The sequence below is a fragment of the Scyliorhinus torazame genome, chromosome 25 (genome assembly GCF_047496885.1).
Source record: "Scyliorhinus torazame isolate Kashiwa2021f chromosome 25, sScyTor2.1, whole genome shotgun sequence".
Classification (NCBI taxonomy): Eukaryota; Metazoa; Chordata; class Chondrichthyes; order Carcharhiniformes; family Scyliorhinidae; genus Scyliorhinus; species Scyliorhinus torazame.
This window is the reverse complement of record NC_092731.1, coordinates 9771206-9794285: the sequence shown is the minus strand read 5'-3', so window position 1 is coordinate 9794285 and position 23080 is coordinate 9771206. Positions and strand designations below refer to the sequence as shown.

General features: G+C 43.9%; 2 long non-coding RNA genes across 2 annotated transcripts in view; one reads left to right on the top strand and one right to left on the bottom strand.

The window, feature by feature from the left end:
- Positions 1–5908: 5908 nt before the first annotated feature.
- On the bottom strand, positions 5909–9383 carry LOC140402305 (uncharacterized). Its single transcript, XR_011938119.1, has 3 exons — positions 9259–9383; positions 8341–8460; positions 5909–7068 (listed from the first exon to the last, which is right to left on the bottom strand). It is a non-coding gene; the product is annotated as an uncharacterized lncRNA (long non-coding RNA).
- Positions 9384–9635: 252 nt separating this feature from the next.
- The window catches only part of LOC140402303 (uncharacterized), a 51321-nt gene continuing 37876 nt past the window's right edge, over positions 9636–23080 (top strand). The window contains exon 1 of the long non-coding RNA XR_011938117.1: positions 9636–9735. This is a non-coding gene — a long non-coding RNA (uncharacterized lncRNA). The remainder of the gene's footprint in view (positions 9736–23080) is intronic.

Genomic DNA, 23080 nt, shown 5'->3' with positions numbered 1-23080 from the left:
AACCTGGGACCCTGGAGCTGTGAAGCAATTGTGCTATCCACAATGCTACCGTGCTGCCCGCTGCAGGGTTTATATATTTTTCTAACAGTTATTAGCTTTTATGACTTTATTGTAAAGTAACTTTTATTTCACTTGGATTGTAAAAGGTTCCTTTAATCAAAATTTTTCTAACACGACTAAGTATTCATTTTGGGCATGGCCTCAGCCCTCAGATCTGATTACATTGTCCTTTGTGATGTCCAAAGTTCCTTTGTGACATTCAAAAATGCTTTGGTTTCAATAGGGGTGTGAATTTTGGTTCCTGTCATTTCTATAGTTTTATTATCGAATTGTGTCCCCAGCTCATAATTTTGACTTTGAGTTTGGCTTTAAATTATGTTTCTCGCAGACTGATAGTCTCCAATTTTCTTTAATTTACTTGGTGTTAGCAGAATTTCACACCTATATATTTGCCCCCCCTAGTCATTCTTTTCCATCTGCTGATTTTACTTCAATGAAGGTGTGAATCATTGCTTTTAGCTGTATGCTAAAATCCACTTGGTTATAACTTGAAAGGTTTACATTTATCACCTAACTCAAATGAAACCCTCATCGATGCTTTTCCAGATGCTTACTAAGATGGTTAATTTCAATGAAGGTGTGAGCTATTGTTTTTAGCTTCATACAAAAATCCTGCTTGTTTGCTAAGCCTGCTTGGGAGAAAGAATCTCAATTTTATAATCCTGCTCTTTGCAACTGCTATTAACCCTTTGTGGGATCTTTCCCTGTATCCTCACATGTTTCTTAAATTAGGTATTGCCAGACTTCCATGTTTCAAATGACACATCTTTCCGTATTATCAATTACACCCCGTCTTGCCATTTGAAACATAACTATATAATTTGGTCAATTATCCCCCCATCCAATTGTACTGACTAACATTTATCCCCGATCTTTGTCATTTGTATGTATGTTTTGTGATTTTAAATGGTGCACTGAATTCAATTTGTAAATGTATCCATATCACAGACCAGTGTCGATAAGAGTCTTTCCTCAAGTCCAATTACCGTGAACCATAGCTGCAGCCGCTCAGGAAGGTAACACAATAGCTATACCCGTGTGTCCCACTACCTCCAAAGCATTTTACTTCCTTGGGGTAGCAGCACCGTAAAAGCTTCCTCATGTCCCTTAGAGACAGCACACAACTCAGTCCATCAGTAACCAAAAAGGTATTTTGTCCATCACTGGCTGTTTAGTGTCCCATTTTTCCGTCATCCAAATTGCTTTCCGTGTCTCATTGGAATGGTAAACTATGATATCATGTACCACCCACTGATTCCCTTGCTTCATTAATTTAAAAGGTTCAATCGATCCTGCTTCTATCCCTAACTTCCCCACATTAATGTCTAACATTGTCCTGAACCATGTATGCCTGCCAACCCCTGGTGTACATGAGAGAATATCTTTCTGACAAATTTCCTTCAAATCTCTTTCGTCTGTTATCATTTCCCTTACAACATGAAAGTGTATATTTTCCATTACAACATTTGCAACATAATATGCCAACAGTATTCGCAAAACCACATCAAACTATCGCTTGTCTTTTTCCAAATAATTTCTCCCTATTGTTAAATATACAGTAAAAATTTAAGTCTTATCTTAACATATTACTCATTACCTAACCACACAAATAGACTGTGTGTTACAACTTTACATATTTGCAACTGTTATCACAATTCCAATACTAAAAATAAAGTACAATATCGACACATCCCTTCATGGCTTTGGGACCAAAAGTCATTACATACTAAATATGACGTGTTCACAACATCACTATTATTCGTGATGTTCTATGCAGTTAAATCAAGAAAACACACTAAACTACCACTATTCCCCCTCTATTAAAACATTCACACAATTTAGAAATGCTGATCAAGTTCTTGAATGGCACATACCCCCATTATCATACATAACAGTCCCTACCAATTTACATGACATTTCTTCCTTAATAACTATTACAGTTCGTCAATGCAATATTGTTTGCTGCATTGGTAATAATTTTCCCGCCGTGGCATCAAGCTACAAAAATTCTTAAACTATTGTAATTTATCATGTTGGGGTTCCTCTTCTGTCGCTGCTGTCTGCCGAGACCCTTATTAAATCCACCGCGTAGTACATACCCCGTGGAGACCGCAGATCATCCATCAGCTGATGTCCTGTTAGAGATGTGTGACCGTAGGTTTCACTGTTCATTAATAATTTGATATTTTGATTTGTTTCTAACCCGTAAAGTTTTCCTCTGGGCTCTGTCATTTAATTCCCTCAAATATGTAGCCAATTGTATCATTAGTTTCCCCCAATCCTGTCTAAAACATTCTTCTCTGGAGTGTAGTTCTCTTCCTTCTTGTGAACTGGTTTGTCTGTTATTTATTTTTTCCATCTGAAAAATCAAATGAACAGGTCAAGGGTGGAGAGGGCCCTAATCTTTCATTTGTACTTTCTATTTTTGTTTGGATACCCCAGAAGTGCCCTCTCCAGGACTTCCGGATTTCTTATGCCACCATTTATTTCCTTTTTATTTTTGAATTGGTTTATTTTCCTTATCATTGATGTACATCATACAATTAAGGCCTGTTAAGCCTCCTCCTTCTGTCATTGCACCCCTGAGTGAGATTCGAAGAATCTCAAACTCCTCCTCTTTTGCTCACGCAGTGATCCAAACTGGTCGAAACCGTATCCTGATACATTCCTGATATTGCTACTGCATTTACTTTAATTATTTTATTTTGATTACGATCGGATTTTCATGAAAGTTAAGTTCCAAACATGACATTTTAACTTCATCATCTGTCCAATCAATGCTGCTGACGGTTTTAATTCACTGTCTTCCCACCAATTGGGTCATGTGTTTTAATTGTGATACGATTTCTCTTGTTCCAGACACCATGCTTCTCTAATTCAACTGTATGTTTACTCAGATTCTGAACCATCTTGTCTATACATTTCACAGCTTCACTGATTATTTTTCCTGCAGTTTTAGTACCTTCACCCAAACTTCCTCTATGTTATCAATTGTTTTAATATCTTAATTTTTCCTGCATCAATATTTATTAAATATTTCCCTGCCATCAGATTCTCATTTCCTGATACTGCAAGTAATTCTCTTAATCTAATTTTTGGTTCAATATCCTTATTCTCCAAAGCTCCTTCTTCAATGTATTTAATATTCTAAACATCACTGTTTTTGCTAGTGACATTTTGTAATCACCGGGCACTAGGACCCTGCGGAGCTATGCCATGTCAATTTTAACGCATCAGTTTCAAAGTAATTACCTGCAAGTAGGTGACTGCTGCAGAGTAAAAATTTCTTTATCTGTTTATTCTAAGACAAATTTAGTTCTGAACATACTGATTTACCACCTCATACTACTGATCACATTTCTACATGCCATTTATAGCTACCAATTAATGTGAAACCCGGTTTTACAAAATACAACATTTTTAAAAATACAAACACTAAAGGAAATTCACAAATCCTTATTAAACATACACACACTCATTCATCCACTTAGATATTGGATTTCCACTCTGTAGGATTTCACAAATCCTTATTAAACACACACACATTTATCCATTGAGATCTTGGACCTCTATTCAGGAGGGTTTTAGTTACACTTAACAAAAATTGAGACCCATCCGTGCTGATAAGCCTCTCTTATGCAGGAGGTTTTTGCCTCTGTTAATCTTTTCCACTCTTGTTTCATTGCTTCAACTCTCTTGACCGGGTTTCAGAGCAAGAGGATTATTCTAATTGCCATTTTTCGGAATTCTAAGTTCCGTTCCTGGTTGTCCCTTTCAGTTGCAATCTGAAATTAAGGATATGTACCCTTTCTGGACCCCATCCAAGGCTATCTAAAGCACTATCTTCCTGGTTTAGTTAAGGGTCGATTGGTTGTTGGTCTCTAAAGATTCTAAGTGTCCTTATTCCTCTAGGATGAACCCTCACAATCTGCCTTACTCGAAGGATGATTTATGTTTTGGCCTCCTTTTACCAGGAATGGATGCAAGATTTTTAGTGCTGTCACCAAGATGTCTTGCAGACTTTTCCTCAGGGTCAGCATCTTCTAGTCTGCTGATTTTCACATCTAACCTGAGTTTTAGTCCCCTTGATCCACAGAATATCCTTACAAAAGTCAATCACACATGACTTTCCAGACTAAACTCGGCAGGTAAAGTCTGACTCACACATAGACCAGAAACTTCTAATATTCTAGCCTTTGTGCCGGTTAGAAACTTCTCATATTCCAACCGTTTCTTGGGAACTAGAAACGTCTAATATTCTAGCCCCCACTCTAACCCCATTCTGCTCAGCTAGAAACTTCTAATATTCTAGCCTTGCTTTACCTAGAAACTTCTAATATTCTAGCCCCCACTCTACCCCCATTCTGCTCAGCTAGAAACTTCTAATATTCTAGCCCCCACTCTACCCCCATTCTGCTCAGCTAGAAACTTCTAATATTCTAGCCTTGCTTTACCTAGAAACTTCTAATATTTTAACCTTCCACGCTGGGTGCCATGGAGAAAGCAAAACAACCGGCTGGGCATAATTAACACAGTGTTAACATGTCGGGTGCCATGGAGAAAATAAAACAACCCGCTAGGCGTAATTAACACGGTTTTAATTAATCCTTAGGCTCCATGTTGTTGAAAACTCACCACTATTCTTAGAAGTCCCCCTATACCAAAAAGGGCCGACATTCTAAATGGTGAACAGGTATTCTCACTCCCTGACTCCTATACAGGCTTCGGTGGGTGCTATTCTGGTCAAACTATGTTTTCAAGTTATCCCCCGGTATAACCCATACCTTCACAGAAGATTTAATCTACTTACCACTTAGTAGCAGCGATCCTGGATCCTGCATTGCTAGGTAAGTTAAGTAGACTTTGGAATAACCACAGTTACAGATTATAACTTCAAAGTTATTTTATTATTATATTTTTTATTTTAAAATCTGCAATCACTGTCTTTACAGAAAGATAAAAGGATCTTGCTTCTGGATCCTTCTGGTTGGTTGATGGGACCTTTAGGTCCACCTTGAGAATCAATCTTCTTTAAAGTCTGGTCTTCTTTAGATGTATTCGCTGGTTAGCTCGGTTGCTATGTCCTTTCTTTCCCATGTACCGATCTGTGAGAGCTGGCCCTGCTGGCTGTCTCTGAGCTGACTCTGCCTCCTCTTTAAATTCTAGTCTTCCTTAGATGTATTAGCTGTTTTAGCTCAGCTGCTATGTCTTATCTTTCCCATGACCGAGCTAACTAAGCTGACTCTGCTTGCTTCTCTTGTTCCTTCTCTGCTTCTCTCGCTCTCTCCTGGACTTCCTAATCTCCTGTCCCCTTTCTCAGGGATTTTATATTTTTCTAACAGTTATGAAGCTTTTATGACTTTATTGTAAAGTAACTTTTATTTCACTTGGATTGTAAAAGGTTCCTTTAATCTAAATTTTTCTAACACGACTAAGTATTCATTTTGGGCATGGCCTCAGCCCTCAGATCTGATTACATTGTCCTTTGTGATGTCCAAAGTTCCTTTGTGATATTCAAAATGCTTTGGTTTCAATAGGGGTGTGAATTTTGGGTCCTGTCATTTCTATAGTTTTATTATCGAATTGTGTCCCCAGCTCATAATTTTGACTTTGATTTTGGCTTTAAATTATGTTTCTCGTAGACTGATAGTCTCCAATTTTCTTTAATTTACTTGGTGTTAGCAGAATTTCACACCTATATATTTGCCCCCTTAGTCATTCATTTCCATCTGCTGATTTTACTTCAATGAAGTTGTGAATCATTGCTTTTAACTGTATGCTAAAATCCACTTGGTTATAACTTGAAAGGTTTACATTTATCACCTAACTCAAGTGAAACCCTCATCGATGCTTTTCCAGATGATTAATTTCAATGAAGGCGTGAGCCATTGTTTTTATCTTCATACAAAAATCCTGCTTGTTTGCTAAACTTGCTTGGGAGAAAGAATCTGCATTTTATAATCCTGCTCTTTGCAGCTGCTATTAACCCTTTGTGGGATTGTTCCCTGTATCCTCTCATGTTTCTTAAATCAGGTATTGCCAGACTTCAAATAACACATCTTTCCATATTATCAATTACACGTGCTGCATAGATACATAGAACATACAGTGCAGAAGGAGGCCATTCAGCCCATTGAGTTTGCACTGACCCCCTTAAGCCCTCCCTTCCACCCTATCCCCATAACCCGCTAACCCCTCCTAATCTTTTTGGACACTGAGGGTAATTTAGCATGCCTTTTTGGACACTAAGGGCAATTTAGCATGGCCAATCCACCTAACCTGCACGTCTTTGCACTGTGGTAGGAAACCAGAGCACCCGGAGGGAACCCACGCAGACACGGAGAGAACGTGCAGACTCCGCACAGACAGTGACCCAGCGGGTAATCAATCCTGGGACGCTGGCGCTGTGAAGCCACAGTGCTAGTCACGTGTGCTACCGTGCTAGTTGTTTCAGTTCCAGCAAAAAATAAGTTCAATATTGTCCACAACAAGTTCATGTGAATGAATTCCGAGTCATGCTTATGTTCTTCCTGAAACAAATTAAATCTACTTTTAAAATATGTTGTGTGTCACTTTCAGATTTCTTTTCAAATACAGGTTGTGCTATTAACCAATCCATTTATTACATTTTATAGCTGCTTTTGTATTGGTGTCAACGGGACATTTACGACACTAGTTCCCAAAATGCTGGTCTTGTTTAGCTGGTGTTAACCTTTGTGTAAACCTGTTGGACTCACCACATCAGTATCCAGCCAAACCACTCCTTACCTTAGGGGAGCAGGTACGAAAATTGAAACTGTACGAATGTAAAAAGAAAACTGCTTCCAGTACCTCCTCCACCTTGATGAGGAAACTGTCAATATAATCCCTGGGAAAATCTTTCTGCAAACTTTCTTTATGACTTTGAATCATTTGTTTTATAAAATTCAGCAAATCTGCTGCATTTTGGAAGAGCTTTTTGTGAGGCCCAGGCAGGAAATCCAGGATCGTCAGGAAGTTATTGTACAGCTGCAAGGCAAAAACATGTTTGTTAACACTTATATTTCTGGCCATATGATGTCATTGGACGGGATTTACCGGCTGTTCACACCGGCAGGAAATTCCGGTCCCACACGGGCACATAGGAAATCCTATTAACAACGGCGGGACCGGTAGATACCGCTGACAGGCCGCCTCCCTGCCAAAAAACATGTGGCGGGGTGGACCGTAAATCCCACCCATTAGATTGGTGTGGACTCGGTTATCCTAAACAGAACAATGCATGAAAAACAGTTCAATCCCCTGCTGTCATGCCGAACCAGAGAGACCAAGAGAGTCTTTGATTTGATTCTTGATCTTCGCTGAGCCAATAAGAGCTGGCACTAAGCTGGGAGAATAGGACATGCAGCACAGTGGCACAGTGGTTAGCACTGTTGCCTCATGGTGCTGAGCACCCGGGTTCGATTCCGGCCCCGGGTCACTGTCCGTATGGAGTTTGCACATTCTCCCAGTGTCTGCGTGGGTTTCACCCCCACAACCCAAAAAGATGTGCAGGGTAGGCGAATTGGCCACGCTAAATTGCCTCTTAATTGGAAAAAACAGAATTGTGTACTCTAAATTTATTTAAAAAGCTGGGGAAAAAGGCTCATGTTTCTAAATAACGACAGGGGGAAAACGGGTGAGAGAAAACAAGCTTTTAACTTGCAGAACGAACATAGGGTGGAGGACACAAGTATGGCACCCAGTCAGAGAAGTGGTTATGATATTGGACTAAAAATCCAGGTGACAGTGGGCGTGATTTTCATATCCCAATGCCGGATCGGGACAGGCGACGGTTTGACGCCGGGTCACGATGCTCCGCTCCCTTCAAATTGGCGTCATCAGGATGCGCGCCGCGCACGGTCACAATGCGGGTAGTACGTCATCAGCTGGCGCACCTGCAATGCTCTGCCTGCGACGGGCCGAGTTCCCAGCGGTTGGGAGCCTGGAGTGCCGGCGCGTGGACAGTGTCCAGCGCCATCACATTCGGCAGAAATCCGATCTTCTGGCCGGGCGGCTTCTGCCAGGGCTGAGGGGAATGATGGGGGGTGGCCAGGAGGTGGCCTATGGGGTTGGGGTGGGCGGGTATTTGTTCCAGCACAGCCGGCGCCTTACGGCGAGACTGGTACATGTGTGGGTGTGTCGGCATGCGCGTCTCCAGCTTGTCAGCCCTGCACATGTGAGCACGGGCCCCTACGATTCTCCAACTGTTTTCTGCTCGTTCCGTGGGTGTTTCACGCGGCGCCGGTGCTAGCCTCTCACCGGTAGCGGAATCGGTGAGGGTTTCGTGCCGACTTTCCCGTCATGGAACACTACGGATCATCTGTTGGCGTTGGCACTTAGTCTCAGCAACGGAAAATCCAGCCCATGATGCCTCGGGCGCTACTTAATGGAAACGAAACATTAATATATAAACACACCCTGGTCATGTTCTTGTTCTGAATATTTACCCTCTGAAGATATTGGAATATTTATGTGTATTTATAGTTATGGAAATTATTTGAAGCAGAACAGTGGTAAGCTGTCTCACAGCGCCAAGGAGCCGGATACTAATCCAATCCTGGGCGACCGCTTGTGTGGAGTCTGTTATGGGCCAGGGTTTAGAGAACCCCAAAGTGTATCATGGAGTTCACCTGACCCACAACGTTTAATAGATTGTGGTATGGGGAGCATACGGCCCACTCTACAGGTGTGGTACAGCAGAAATGGAAAAGTATCTTTTAAAGCAAAACAGTGTTTAATCTATAAACTCAAGTTAACCTTTTTAACGCTTACAGTGAACATCTCAGCAACCATTAATTCAAATACAACCCCCAAAGGCTACAACACTAAGTAATCCTTTAATCTGTCCTTTTAACATCCATAAGACTTAAAAACATAACCTTTAACAGAAGCACATCACGTTAAAGTCACCACTCAGAGCAGTTATTAAGTTTTAAATTACCAAAGGATCGATTTACAGTTTTTAGATTACAGAGAGAGACTCATACACCTTCTGGCTGTGACTGCAGCTATCCAGCTCTGAAAATGAAACTAAAACACACCCTGCAGCAAACAGCTTAAAACGAAAGTAAAAAGCTGACAGACAGCCCTGTTCCACCCACACTCTGACATCACTGATAAACACCCATTTCTTAAAGGTACATTTCTTAAACACCCATTTCTTAAAAGTACTCTCACATGACAGTCTGCACGGTCTCTGCGTGGGTTTTCTCCGGTTTCCTCCCACAGTCCAACAATGTGCAGGTCACGGATTGGCCATGGCCAATTGGCTCTTAGTGATTGAAGGTTAGGCGGAGCTACAGAGATAGGGGAAAGTAGGCCTGGGTGGGGTGCTCTTTCAGAGGGTCGGTGCAGACTTGATGGGCTGAATGTCCTCCTTATGCACTGTAGGGTGTGGTAAACCACTGTTACACCTGTATTCGGTGACGTAAGGTAGGACCTGTACTACAGGTTCACCGTTAGCTCCTGCCTGCTGGCTCCGCCCAGTAGGAGGAGTATAAATATGCATATCCTCTATTCAGCAGCCATTTCGCCAGATGCTGTGGGAGGCCACACATCTTACTGCAATAAAGCCACAGTTGTATCCAACCTGAGTCTTTGTACAATTGATCGTGCATCAGAGGGATTCTTATTTGACAGTGTGATCCTCATAAGGTAACCCTAATACCCTTAGCAGCAGTCTGGTTCTTCCTCTTTATAAATTCTAATTTGTGTATACACATTTTTCAAATGTGATCAACCTGAACAAAACTAAATGAAGCCTGCCAAGTGTAGATAACCTCTGTAGATAGATAATAGAAATAGTTGGAAACTGTTACTCAACAGGTTAGGCAACACCAGTAGAGAGAAAAAAAATTTCAGGTCGAAAGGTCGTCGGTCTGCCTGGGCTACTGAATACTTCCAGCATTTTCTGTTTGTATTTCATGTTTCTAGGTAGAAAAGCTCAAGAGGACTGAGAAGGTAAATAAAACAACATTTAATTTGTAAACATAAAGTAAAAGGCCGCAACGTGGCTCCAAGCTCACACGTCTCAATCGGGACGACTGGCAGTGCCAACCCCATTCCGGGTTGGATTTTAAAGGGTGAATTTACGAACCCCGCTGGGCGGACCTCTGCTCACTAGCGGGGGAGCTGATATTCCACGAGTCTCACGGAGAGATCAGTCGATGTGTCCCGTGGGTCTTGTGAGGGGTATTATATGAGTATTCACAGTATTTTGTCTTAATAGTCATATTTTCTGTAGTGACTATGGCCGGGATTTCCCACCCCCGCACCATGTTTTCCAGCGGCGGCTCGCCAATGACCACCGGCGGGATCTTCTGCTCCACCAATGGCGTTTTGCATTGGCAGGAAGGGCTGCAAAACTGAGCTCTATGGGCTGGATTCTCCCAAAATGTGACTATGTCCCCACACCGGCGTAAAAACACTGGCGTTTTACTCTCAAGATTCCTTGGAAAAAGATGAGCTGATTCACTGACCTACAGGGGGCTAGCAGAGACCCAGAGTAGTTCACTTAGCTTTAGCTGCGGATACGGGCCCCCGCACTTCTGGTTTTGAGTCCGCGCATGCGCACGGCGGTGGCCTCCAGCGGCAGTCGGACCGCGGAGACAGATGAAGAATGTAGGCACCCCCCCCGCGATCGGCCACGCGCCCGAAGCTCGACAGGCATGATCTGCCCCCTGGCCGCCCATAAGGCCCCCTCCCCGGTGTCTGATCCCCCGCCCCCAACCAGGGCGACCGCAGACTGAGTCCGCAGACGCAACGCAAGCATCCTGAACAGCGATAGGTGGTTAGAACCACGCCGTCAGGAACTCGGCCGGTTGGGAGCGGAGGATCGCTCGGAGGGCCTCTGGCAATGGGAGTACTCCGCGAATACGCCGATTCTCAGGTCCCGGAGAATCGCCGGACCGATGCCGGGCCTGATTTTGGCGTGAAATTGGATTCTCCACACCCGCGCCAAATGCCCTATATAGAACATAGAACATAGAATGATACAGCGCAGTACAGGCCCTTCGGCCCACGATGTTGCACCGAAACAAAAGCCATCTAACCTACACTATGCCATTATCATCCATATGTTTATCCAATAAACTTTTAAATGCCCTCAATGTTGGCGAGTTCACTACTGTTGCAGGTAGGGCACTCCACGGCTTCACTACTCTTTGCGTAAAGAACCTACCTCTGACTTCTGTCCTATATCTATTACCCCTCAGTTTAAAGCTATGTCCCCTCATGCCAGCCATTTCCATCCACGGGAGAAGGCTCTCACTGTCCACCCTATCTAACCCCCTGATCATTTTGTATGCCTCTATTAAGTCTCCTCTTAACCTTCTTCTCTCCAACGAAAACAACATCAAGTCCATCAGCCTTTCCTCATAAGATTTTCCCTCCATACCAGGCAACATCCTGGTAAATCTCCTCTGCACCCGCTCCAAAGCCTCCACGTCCTTCCTATAATGCGGTGACCAGAACTGTACGCAATACTCCAAATGCGGCCGTACCAGAGTTTTGTACAGCTGCAACATGACCTCCCGACTCCGGAACTCAATCCCTCTACCAATAAAGGCCAACACTCCATAGGCCTTCTTCACAACCCTATCAACCTGGGTGGCAACTTTCAGGGATCTATGTACATGGACACCTAGATTGCTCTGCTCATCCACACTTCCAAGAACTTTACCATTAGCCAAATATTCCGCATTCCTGTTATTCCTTCCAAAGTGAATCACCTCACACTTCTCTACATTAAACTCCATTTGCCACCTCTCAGCCCAGCTCTGCAGCTTATCTATATCCCTCTGTAACCTGCTACATCCTTCCACACTGTCGACAACACCACCGACTTTAGTGTCGTCTGCAAATTTACTCACCCACCCTTCTGCGCCTTCCTCTAGGTCATTGATAAAAATGACAAACAGCAACGGCCCCAGAACAGATCCTTGTGGTACGCCACTTGCAACTGAACTCCATTCTGAACATTTCCCATCAACCACCACCCTCTGTCTTCTTTCAGCTAGCCAATTCCTGATCCACATCTCTAAATCACCCTCAATCCCCAGCCTCCGTATTTTCTGCAATAGCCTACCGTGGGGAACCTTATCAAACGCTTTACTGAAATCCATATACACCACATCAACTGCTCTACCCTCGTCTACCTGTTCAGTCACCTTCTCAAAGAACTCGATGAGGTTTGTGATGCATGACCTACCCTTCACAAAGCCATGCTGACTATCCCTGATCATATTATTCCTATCTAGCTGATTATAAATCTTGTCTCTTATAATCCCCTCCAAGACTTTACCCACTACAGACGTGAGGCTCACCGGTCTATAGTTGCCGGGGTTGTCTCTGCTCCCCTTTTTGAACAAAGGGACCACATTTGGTATCCTCCAGTCCTCTGGCACTATTCCTGTAGCCAATGATGACATAAAAATCAAAGCCAAAGGTCCAGCAATCTCTTCCCTGGCCTCCCATAGAATCCTAGGATAAATCCCATCAGGCCCGGGGGACTTATCTATTTTCAGCCTGTCCAGAATTGCCAACACCTCTTCCCTACGTACCTCAATGCCATCTATTCTAATAGCCTGGGTCTCAGCATTCCCCTCCACAACATTATCTTTTTCCTGAGTGAATACTAACAAAAAATATTCATTTAGTATCTCGCCTGTCTCTTCAGACTCCACACACAACTTCCCATCCCTGTCCTGGACTGGTCCTACTCTTTCCCTAGTCATTCGCTTATTCCTGACATACCTATAGAAAGCTTTTGGGTTTTCCTTGATCCTACCTGCCAAATACTTCTCATGTCCCCTCCTTGCTCGTCTTAGCTCTCTCTTTAGATCCTTCCTCGCTACCTTGTAACTATCCATCGCCCCAACTGAAACTTCACACCTCATCTTCACATAGGTCTCCTTCTTCCTCTTAACAAGAGATTCCACTTCTTTGGTAAACCACGGTTCCCTCGCTCTACGCCTTCCTCCCTGCCTGACCGGTACATACTTATCAAGAACACGCAGTAGCTGATCCTTGAACAAGCTCCACTTATCCAGTGTGCCCAACACTTGCAGCCTACTTCTCCACCCTACCCCCCCCCCCCAAGTCACGTCTAATGGCATCATAATTGCCCTTCCCCCAGCTATAACTCTTGCCCTGCGGTGTATACTTATCCCTTTCCATCATTAACGTAAACGTCACCGAATTGTGGTCACTGTCCCCCAAGTGCTCTCCTACCTCCAAATCCAACACCTGGCCTGGTTCATTACCCAAAACCAAATCCAACGTGGCCTCGCCTCTTGTTGGCCTGTCAACATATTGTTTCAGGAAACCCTCCTGCACACACTGTACAAAAAATGACCCATCTAATGTACTCGAACTATATCTCTTCCACTCAATATATGGAAAGTTAAAGTCTCCCATAATAACTACCCTGTTACTTTCGCTCTTCTCCAGGATCATCCTCGCCATCCTTTTCTCTACATCCCTAGAACTATTTGGAGGCCTATAGAAAACTCCCAACAGGGTGACCTCTCCTTTCCTGTTTCTAACCTCAGCCCATACTACCTCGGAAGATATCTTTCTGTTTCAGTTTATTGCCTAAACCAGAAATAGAAAATGAATAGTCGACCATTACTCTCAGATCCCTTTCTAAACCTTCATTTCCAAACTCAGATCGTTATTTATTCATTTAAATTCAAGTTGTCATTTATTTCCAAGTTAAATAATCAATTTAAATCCTTCTGCAAATCTCTAGCTGCTCCTCTCTCTCATTATTTTAGCATCTTCTGCAAATGTGACAGTTTAAGTTAGTTTCAGCCACATTATGATTTTAAAAGAAAGGGAAATACCTGTATCCAGGGACTACTTAAAGCTCGCATATTTTCTGAAATCATCTCCAATGTGAGAAACATTTTATTTTCATAATCAAACCAGTCTCCAAAGATGATGGAACAGATGATAATAGATGCTGCGCATCTCAGCAGACGATTTGGGTTAAGTGGAGTATCTGATATAATTGAAAGAGAAGGTCAGTCAGAAAAGTGTACAGTGATACATAAATAACAGAGGAAGACATTAATATTTCATAGATATTAATATTCAGAAATATGTACGTAAACAGTGGCCAAAAAAATGGTCTTATTCCAGTTTCAGGGCCAAAATAGATGACTGCTCAGTGTGAATGCTGGGGGGGGGGGACTCATTTGGGTCCTCAGGGGTTTTATGTGTGTGTTTATATATTAGTTATTTATATTAGATTTTACGAAGTTACTATTTTAGTTACTATTTCTGTTGTTTCTTATGTTGTTGTTGGCAGTTGCCGTTAGTTAGTAGAATCATAGAATCATAGAAGTTTACAGCATGGAAACAGGCCCTTCGGCCCAACCAGTCCATGCCGCCCAGTTTTTACCATTAAGCTAGTCCCAGTTGCCCGCACTTGGCCCATAACCCTCTATACCCATCTTACCCATGTAACTATCTAAATGCTTTTCAAAAGACACAATTGTACCCGCCTCTACTACTACCTCTGGCAGCACATTCCAGACACTCACTACCCTCTGAGTGAAGAAATTGCCCCTCTGGGCCCTTCTGAATCTCTCCCCTCTCACCTAAAACCTATGCCTTCTAGTTTTAGACTCCCCTACCTTTGGGAAAAGATGTTGACTATCTACCTTATCTATGCCCCTCATTATTTTATAGACCTCTATAAGATCATCCCTAAGCCTCCTATGCTCCAGGGAAAAAAGTCCCAGTCTATCCAGCCTCCTTATAACTCAAACCATCAAGTCCCGGTAACATCCTAGTAAATCTTTTCTGCACTCTTTCTAGTTTAATAATATCCTTTCTATAATAGGGTGACCAGAACTGCACACAGTATTCCAAGTGTGGCCGTACCAATGTCTTGTACAACTTCAACAAGACGTCCCAACTCCTGTATTCAATGTTCTGACCATTGAAACCAAGCATGCCGAATGCCTTCTTCACCACCCTGTCCACCTGCGACTCCACCTTCAAGGAGCTATGAACCTGTACTCCTAGATCTCTTTGTTATATAACTCTCCCCAACGCCATACCATTAACTGAGTAGGTCCTGGCCTGATTCGATCTGCCAAAATGCATCACCTCACATTTATCTAAATTAAACTCCATCTGCCATTCGTCGGCCCACTGGCCTAATTGATCAAGATCCCGTTGCAATCCTAGATAACCTTCTTCACTATCCACTGTGCCACCAATCTTGGTGTCATCTGCAAACTTACTAACCATGCCTCCTAAATTCTCATCCAAATCATTAATATAAATCACAAATAACAGTGGACCCAGCACCGATCCCTGAGGCACACCACTGGTCACAGTCCTCCAGTTTGAAAAACAACCCTCTTCTGTCGTCCAGCCAATTTTGAATCCAATTGGCAACCTCACCCTGGATCCCGTGAGCTTTAACCTTCTGCAACAACCTACCATGCGGTACCTTGTCAAAGGCTTTGCTAAAGTCCATGTAGACAACGTCTACTGCACTGCCCTCATCTACCTTCTTGGTCACCCCCTCAAAAAACTCAATCAAATTTGTGAGACATGATTTTCCACGCACAAAGCCATGCTGACTGCCCCGAATCAGTCCTTGCCTCTCTAAATGCTTGTAGATCCTGTCTCTCAGAATACCTTCTAGCAACTTACCTACTACAGACGTTAGGCTCACCGGTCTGTAGTTCCCAGGCTTTCTCCTGCTGCCCTTCTTAAACAAGGGCACAACATTCGCTACTCTCCAATCTTCAGGCACCTCACCTGTGGCTGCCGATGATTCAAATATCTCTGTTAGGGGACCCGCAATTTCCTCCCTAGCCTCCCACAACATCCTGGGATACATTTCATCAGGTCCCGGGGATTTATCTACCTTTATGCGCTTTAAGACTTCCAGCACCTCCTCCTCTGTAATATGCACACTTCTCAAGACATCACTATTTATTTCCCTTAGTTTCCTAACATCCATGCCTTTCTCCACCGTGAATACCGATGAGAAATATTCATTCAGGATCTCACCCAACTCTTGTGGCTCTGCACATAGATGTCCTTGTTGATCCTTAAGAGGCCCTACTCTGTCCCTAGTTAACTCTTTTTCCCTTTATGCATCTGTAGAAGCTCTTTGGATTCTCCTTTGCATTATTTGCCAAAGCAATTTCATGTCCCCTTTTTGCCCTCCAGATTTCCCTCTTAACTCTATTTCGACAATCTCTATACTCTTCAAGGGATCCACTTGATCCCAGTTGTTTATGTACGTCATATGCCTCCTTCTTCTTTTTGACCAGAGTCTCAATATCTCGAGTCATCCAGGGTTCCCTACTTCTACCAGCCTTGCCCTTCACTCTAAAGGGAATGTGCTTACCCTGAACCCTGGTTAACACATTTTTAAAAGCCTCCCATTTACCAGCCGTCCCTTTGCCTGCCAACAGTCTCCCCCAATCTACCTCTGAAAGTTCCTGTCTGATACCATCAAAATTGGCCTTGCCCCAATTAAGAATTTTAACTCTTGGGCCAGACCTATCATTCTCCATAGCTATCTTAAAACTAATGGAGTTATGGTCACTTGTCCCAAAGTGATCCCTCACTAACACTTCTGTCACTTGCACTTCCTTATTTCCCAAGACGAGGTCAAGTTTTGCCCCCTCTCGAGTCGGTCCATCCACATACTGAATGAGAAATTCCTCCTGAATACACTCAACAAATTTCCCTCCATCCAAGCCCCTAATGCTATGGCTGTCCCAGTCAATGTTGGGAAAGTTAAAGTCCCCTACTATTACCACCCTATTTTTCTTGCAGCTATCTGTAATCTCCTGACATATTTGTTCCTCAATTTCCCGCTGACTATTTGGGGGCCTGTAGTACAGTCCTATCAAGGTGATCTCTCCCTTCTTATTTTTCAGTTCCACCCATATAGACTCAGTGGGCGAACCCTCGGATATATCCCCTCTAAGTACAGCCGTGATGTTCTCCCTAATCAAAAATGCCACTCCCCCTCCTCTCTTACCTCCTGTTCTATCCTTTCTATAGCATCTGTACCCCGGAACATTGAGCTGCCAGTCCTGCCCCTCCCTTAGCCATGTTTCAGTCATAGCTATAATATCCCAGTCCCATGTTCCCATCCATGCCCTGAGTTCATCCGCTTTGCCCGTCAGGCCCCTTGCATTGAAATAAATGCAGTTTAATGTAGACTTTCCTTGCTCTCTGCCCTGCTTTCTCTGGTCATGCTTTACACACTCTCCCTTCCTGCCTTTTGTTTCCGTCCCCACTGACTTCCTACATCGGTTCCCATCCCCCTGCCACATTAGTTTAAACCCTCCCCAACTGCACTAGCAAACACACCCCCGAGAACATTGGTTCCGGTCCCACTCAGATGCAGACCGTCCGATTTGTACAGGTCCCACCTCCCCAGAACCGGTTCCAATGTCCCAGGAATTTGAAACCCTCCCTCTTGCACCATCTCTCAAACCACGTATTCATCCTAGCTATCCTGTCATTCCTACTCTGACTATCACGTGGCACTGGTGGCAATCCTGAGATTACTACTTTTGAGGTCCTACTTTTTAGTTTAACTCCTAACTCCCTAAATTCAGCTTGTAGGACCTCATCCCGTTTTTTACCTATATCGTTGGTGCCTATATGCACCACGACAGCTGGCTGTTCACCCTCTCCCTCCAGTATGCCCTGCAGCGGCTCCGAGACATCCTTGACCCTTGCACCAGGGAGGCAACATACCAACCTGGATGCTCGTTTGCGTCCACAGAAACGCCTGTCTATTCCCCTTACAATTGAATCCCCTATCACTATAGCTCTGCCACTCTTTTTCCCGCCCTTCTGTGCATCAGAGCCAGCCACGGTGCCATGAACCTGGCTGCTGCCACCTTCCCCTGGTGAGCCATCTCCCCCAATAGTTTCCAAAACGGTAAATCTGTTTTGGAGGGAGATGACCACAGGGGATCCCTGCACTGCCTTCCTACTCTTCCTCTGTCTGTTGGTCACCCATTCCCTATCTGCCTCAGTAATTTTAATCTGCGGTGTGACCAACTCACTGAATGTGCTATCCACAACTTCCTCAGCATCGCGGATGCTCCAAAGTGAATCCATCCGCAGCTCCAGAGCCGTCAAGCGGTCTAACAGGAGCTGCAGTTGGACACACTTCTTGCAGATGAAGGAGTCAGGGACGCCAGAAGGGTCCCTGAATTGCCACATCTCACAAGAGGAGCATGACACGGGTCTGAGCTCTCCTGCCATGACTTAAACCTGAAGTTAAATTTGAACTACACTACACAGCTAAGAGAAAGTCAAAGAGAGAAAAGAAAAATCACTTACCAGTCACAAGCCAATCACTTACCTGCTGGCTGTGATGTAATTGCTCCCGAGACTCCCTCACAGGTCTGCTTCTCTGCACCTCCTTAAGATGAGCACCAAATTCCCTTACTAGTTAATTAATTTACTTAAATAATTGTTTTGTTTTTTTTGGAAACTCAACCCCAAACACCAAACTCCAAAAAAAAACAGCCCTCACTCACCTCTTACCCGAACTCAGCCTTACCCAGACTCAGATACACTCTGTTTGCTTCCAGCACTCCGTTTCTAAAGGCACTTCAGCCACACCTTTTGTATCCTTCCTGATTTACAGTCAGCCAATAGGCCTGCTCCCAGAACTGAACTCCCGAAACTATGGACTCTCTGTGAACTCCTGCTGCTTTATGGACTCTCTCTCTGTGAACTCCCGCTGCTTTATGGACTCTCTCTCTGTGAACTCCCGCTGCTTTATGGACTCTCTCTCTGTGAACTCCCGCTGCTTTATGGACTCTCTCTCTGTGAACTCCCGCTGCTTTATGGACTCTCTGTGAACTCCCGCTGCTTTATGGACTCTCTCTCTGTGAACTCCCGCTGCTTTATGGACTCTCTCTCTGTGAACTCCCGCTGCTTTATGGACTCTCTCTCTGTGAAATCCCGCTGCTTTATGGACTCTCTCGCTGTGAACTACCGCTGCTTTATGGACTCTCTCTCTGTGAACTCCCGCTGCTTTATGGACTCTCTCTCTGTGAACTCCCGCTGCTTTATGGACTCTCTGTGAACTCCCGCTGCTTTATAGTATATTATTTATTTAAAAAACGATCAATGTATATATTATTACAAAGTTGTAAAATGGGAAATTTTTGTTTTTGTTTGATCGAAAAACTTTAATAAAATATATTTTAAATTTTTTTTTAATTATCACATGTACTGAAGTACAGTGAAAAGTATCTTTCTGCGGCCAAGGGAACGTACGCAGTACATACATAGTGGACAAAAAAAAGAATAATCGACAGAGTACATTGACAGTGCTGCATCAACAAATAGTGATTGGTTACAGTGCGGAACAAAGCCAAACAAGAGCAGCATAGGGTGTTGTGAATAGTGTTCTTTTAGGGGACAGATCAGTCCAAAGGAGAGTCGTTGAGGAGTCTAGTAACTGTGGGGAAAAAGCTGTTCCTATGTCTGGATGTGCGGGTCTTCAGACTTCTGTAACTTCTGCCTGATGGAAGGGCCTGGAAGAGGGCAACGCCTGGGTGTGAGGGGTCTCTGACAATGATGTCTGCCTTTCTGAGGCAGCGGGAGGTGTATACAGAATCAATGGGAGTGAGGTAAGCTTGTATGATGCGTTGGGCTGAGTTCACCACACTCTGCAGTTTCTTGCGATCTTGGGCTGAGCAGTTGCCATACCAAGCTTTAATGCAGCCGGATAGGATACTCTCTATGGCACACCTGTAGAAATTTGTGAGAGTCAATGTAGACATGCCAAATTTCTTTAGCTTCTGTAGGAAGTAGAGACGTTGTTGGGCTTTCTTGACTGTTGCATCAACGTGAGTGGACCAGGACAGACTGTTGGTGATGGTGACCCCCAGGAACTTAAAGTTATCGACCATTTCTATTTCAGAGCCATTGGTGTAGACGGGGGTGTGTGTCGTGCTATGCTTCCTGAAGTTGATGATCAGTTCCTTGGTCTTTCTAACATTTAGAGAGAGGTCACTTTCGGTACACCATGCAACCAAGTGATCTATCTCCCTTCTGTAGTCTGATTCGTCGTTGTTTGAGATACGACCCACCACAGTCGTATCATCTGCAAACTTATAGATTGAATTGGAGTTGAAACTCGTCACACGGTCATGTATGACAGGGAGGACAGTGGAGGACTGAGCACACATTTGTGGGCCCCCGGTGTTGAGGACTATTGTGGAGGAGGTGTTGTTACCTGTCGTGACAGATTGCGGTCTGTTAGTGAGGAAATCAAAGATCCAGCTGCACAAGGAGGGGTCAAGTCCAAGGTTGCAGGGTTTGGTTATTAGTCTTGTTTGGATAATGGTTTTGAAGGCGGAGATGTAATCTATTGTGGTGCATGTAATCACCATAATATAAGTTGTCTGAAGTACTGTGGCCTATGGCCAGGGAATGGTAATATGATCTCCTTCCATGTATTGTACTGGAACCCTGGCGGGCTCCGCCCCCCCCCCCCCCCGGGCGGTATAAAGACGTGCCGCCTGCGGGCGGCGCTCATTGTTACAGCGGTCACAGGCAGGCAAGCTCCTGGATAATAAAGTTCACTGACAAATGAGGTTCTTTTATATTGAAACAAACGTTATTATCAACACAGGATTAAACAAATTCACCTCACAGAAAATAGCTTTACAATTAACAGTTTAAAAAATCTTAAAATAAAAGGACACACTTTAACCAGTGACTTATACACCCTTTATCTCCAATTAAGCAAAGCCCATTGCAGGTCAAACGGCGTTGCTAAATAAAGTTAGCAAACACAGGGATATTTGCTCTACTCGTGTAGAGCTTTCTTGGAAAGACTGCATGGAGAGAAAGAGAGACAGAGACATATTTCCGGAACAGCCTGCAGATGCTTCAGCCTGACAGCATTTGACAAAACTGTTGTTCAACTTGAAAACTCCCAGCAGACTGCCAAACCTATTTCAAACTGCAAATCTCCAGGCAGACCTGGCTCCTCCCATTAATTACATCATCTCTGTTCAACTCAGTTTGCATGACCTGCTTACTTACATTTAAACACAATGTGGAATTCTCCGTTTGAGAGACAGTAGGTGGGATACTCCGCTTGCCAACGCCGTACTCGACGATCAGGCGGAGAATCCATTTTGATGCCAACCTCTGGGGCGGCGCCATTTTTCGGATGCACCGCCCCCTCCTAAACGGTGTTCTCAGTTAGTACGCTGCACGCCATTGGGTCGGCCTCAGGACGTCACCTGAAGGCCCTCCCCTGATCCTCCGACCCTAATGGGCTGACTTCCCGACGGCGTGGGACACGTGTGCTCTGAGTTTTTGTCAACCTCGTGTGGCGGCTATGGACCGTGTCCAGCACAGCCATAGTCCGGGGAGGTGGGGGGGTTGCCATTCCGCTGGCCGGGGGGCGCTTTGGCAGGGGAAAGGAGGACTGGTGAAGGGTGGTGAGGGTGGTACAGAAGGGCACTATCTGGCAGACCAGTTCTGCGCGCGGCCGGTGCCATGTTGTACGGTGCGACCGCTGCAGGTCATGGACCCGGCAATTATCCGACCATTTCTGTCGCGAATGCCAGGGGTTTTACGTGGCGCGACTGCGAGCCCCCCACCGGGCGAAGCATCAGTGTGGGGGCAGCGCCGACTTTTTCATCATAAACCTAGACACTTCCTGCAGACATAGCCTGTTTTTGAAAACCCACCACTATTCTTAGAAGTCCCCCTATACCAAAAAGGGCCGACATTCTAAATGGTGATCAGGGATTCTCATTCCCCGACTCCGATGCAAGCTTCAGTGGGTGCTATTCAGGTCAAACTATATTTTCAAGTTATCCCCCGGTATAACCCATACCTTCACCGAAGATTTCATCCACTTACCACTTAGTAGCATCGAACCTAGGTCCCGCATTGCTAAGTAAGTAAAGTAGACTAATAACCACTGTTTCAGGTTAAAACTTTTAAGTTATTTTATTATTATATATTTTTTCCTCTTTTTAAAAGATGTAATCACTGTCTTTACAGAAAGGTAAAAAGATATTGCTTCTGGGTCCTTCTGGTTGGTTGAAGGGACCTTCAGGCCCAACTTGACAATCAATCTTCTTTTTAAAATCTGGTCTTCTTTAGATGTATTTGCTGGTTAGCTCAGTTGCTGTGTCCTATCTTTCCCATGTACCGAGATATGAGAGCTATCTCTGAGCTGAATCTGCCTACTCTTTAAATTCTAGTCTTCCTTAGATGTATTAGCTATTTTAGCTCGGCTGCTATGCGCTGTCCATTTCCCATGGCCGAGCTGACTATAATCTGTCTCTGCTTCTCCCCTCTCTCTCTCTCTCTCTCTCTGAGTTCTGGTTGTTGTTCTGGTAGTCCCTGCTCTTGTCTCTCGGTTTATATTTGCTTTCTAACAATTAAGTTTTTATGATGTTCTTGTAAAGTAACTCTTATTTTCTTTGATTGTAAAATGTACCTTTAATCTGAACCTTTTAATCCAACTAAGTATTCATTTTGACATGACTTCATCTCATAGATCTGATTACATTGTGTCCTTTGTGGTGTTCAAAATGCTTTGGTTTCAATAGAGGTGTTACTTTTAATTCCTGTCATTTCTATAGTTTTATTTTCCAATTGTGTCCTCAGCTCAATTTTGACTTTGATTTTGGCTTAATATTATGTTTCTCGTAGACTGATAAACCTGGTATTAGCAAATTTTCACACCTTGAATTCTCACCAAATTCAACTGAACCTCATCCATTCTTTTTCAGCTCCTTACTAAGATAGTTACTTTCAATGAAGGTGTGAGCCATTGTTTTTGGCTTCATTCAAAATCCTGTTTGTCTTGTTTGTTGAGCCTGCTTGACCAAGGCTATCTGCATTTTACAATCCTTCCCTGGCAGCTGCTGTTAGCCCTTTGTGGGATCTTTCCCTGTATCCTCTCATGTTTCTCTCAGACCAGATATTGCCAGACTTCCATGTTTCAAAT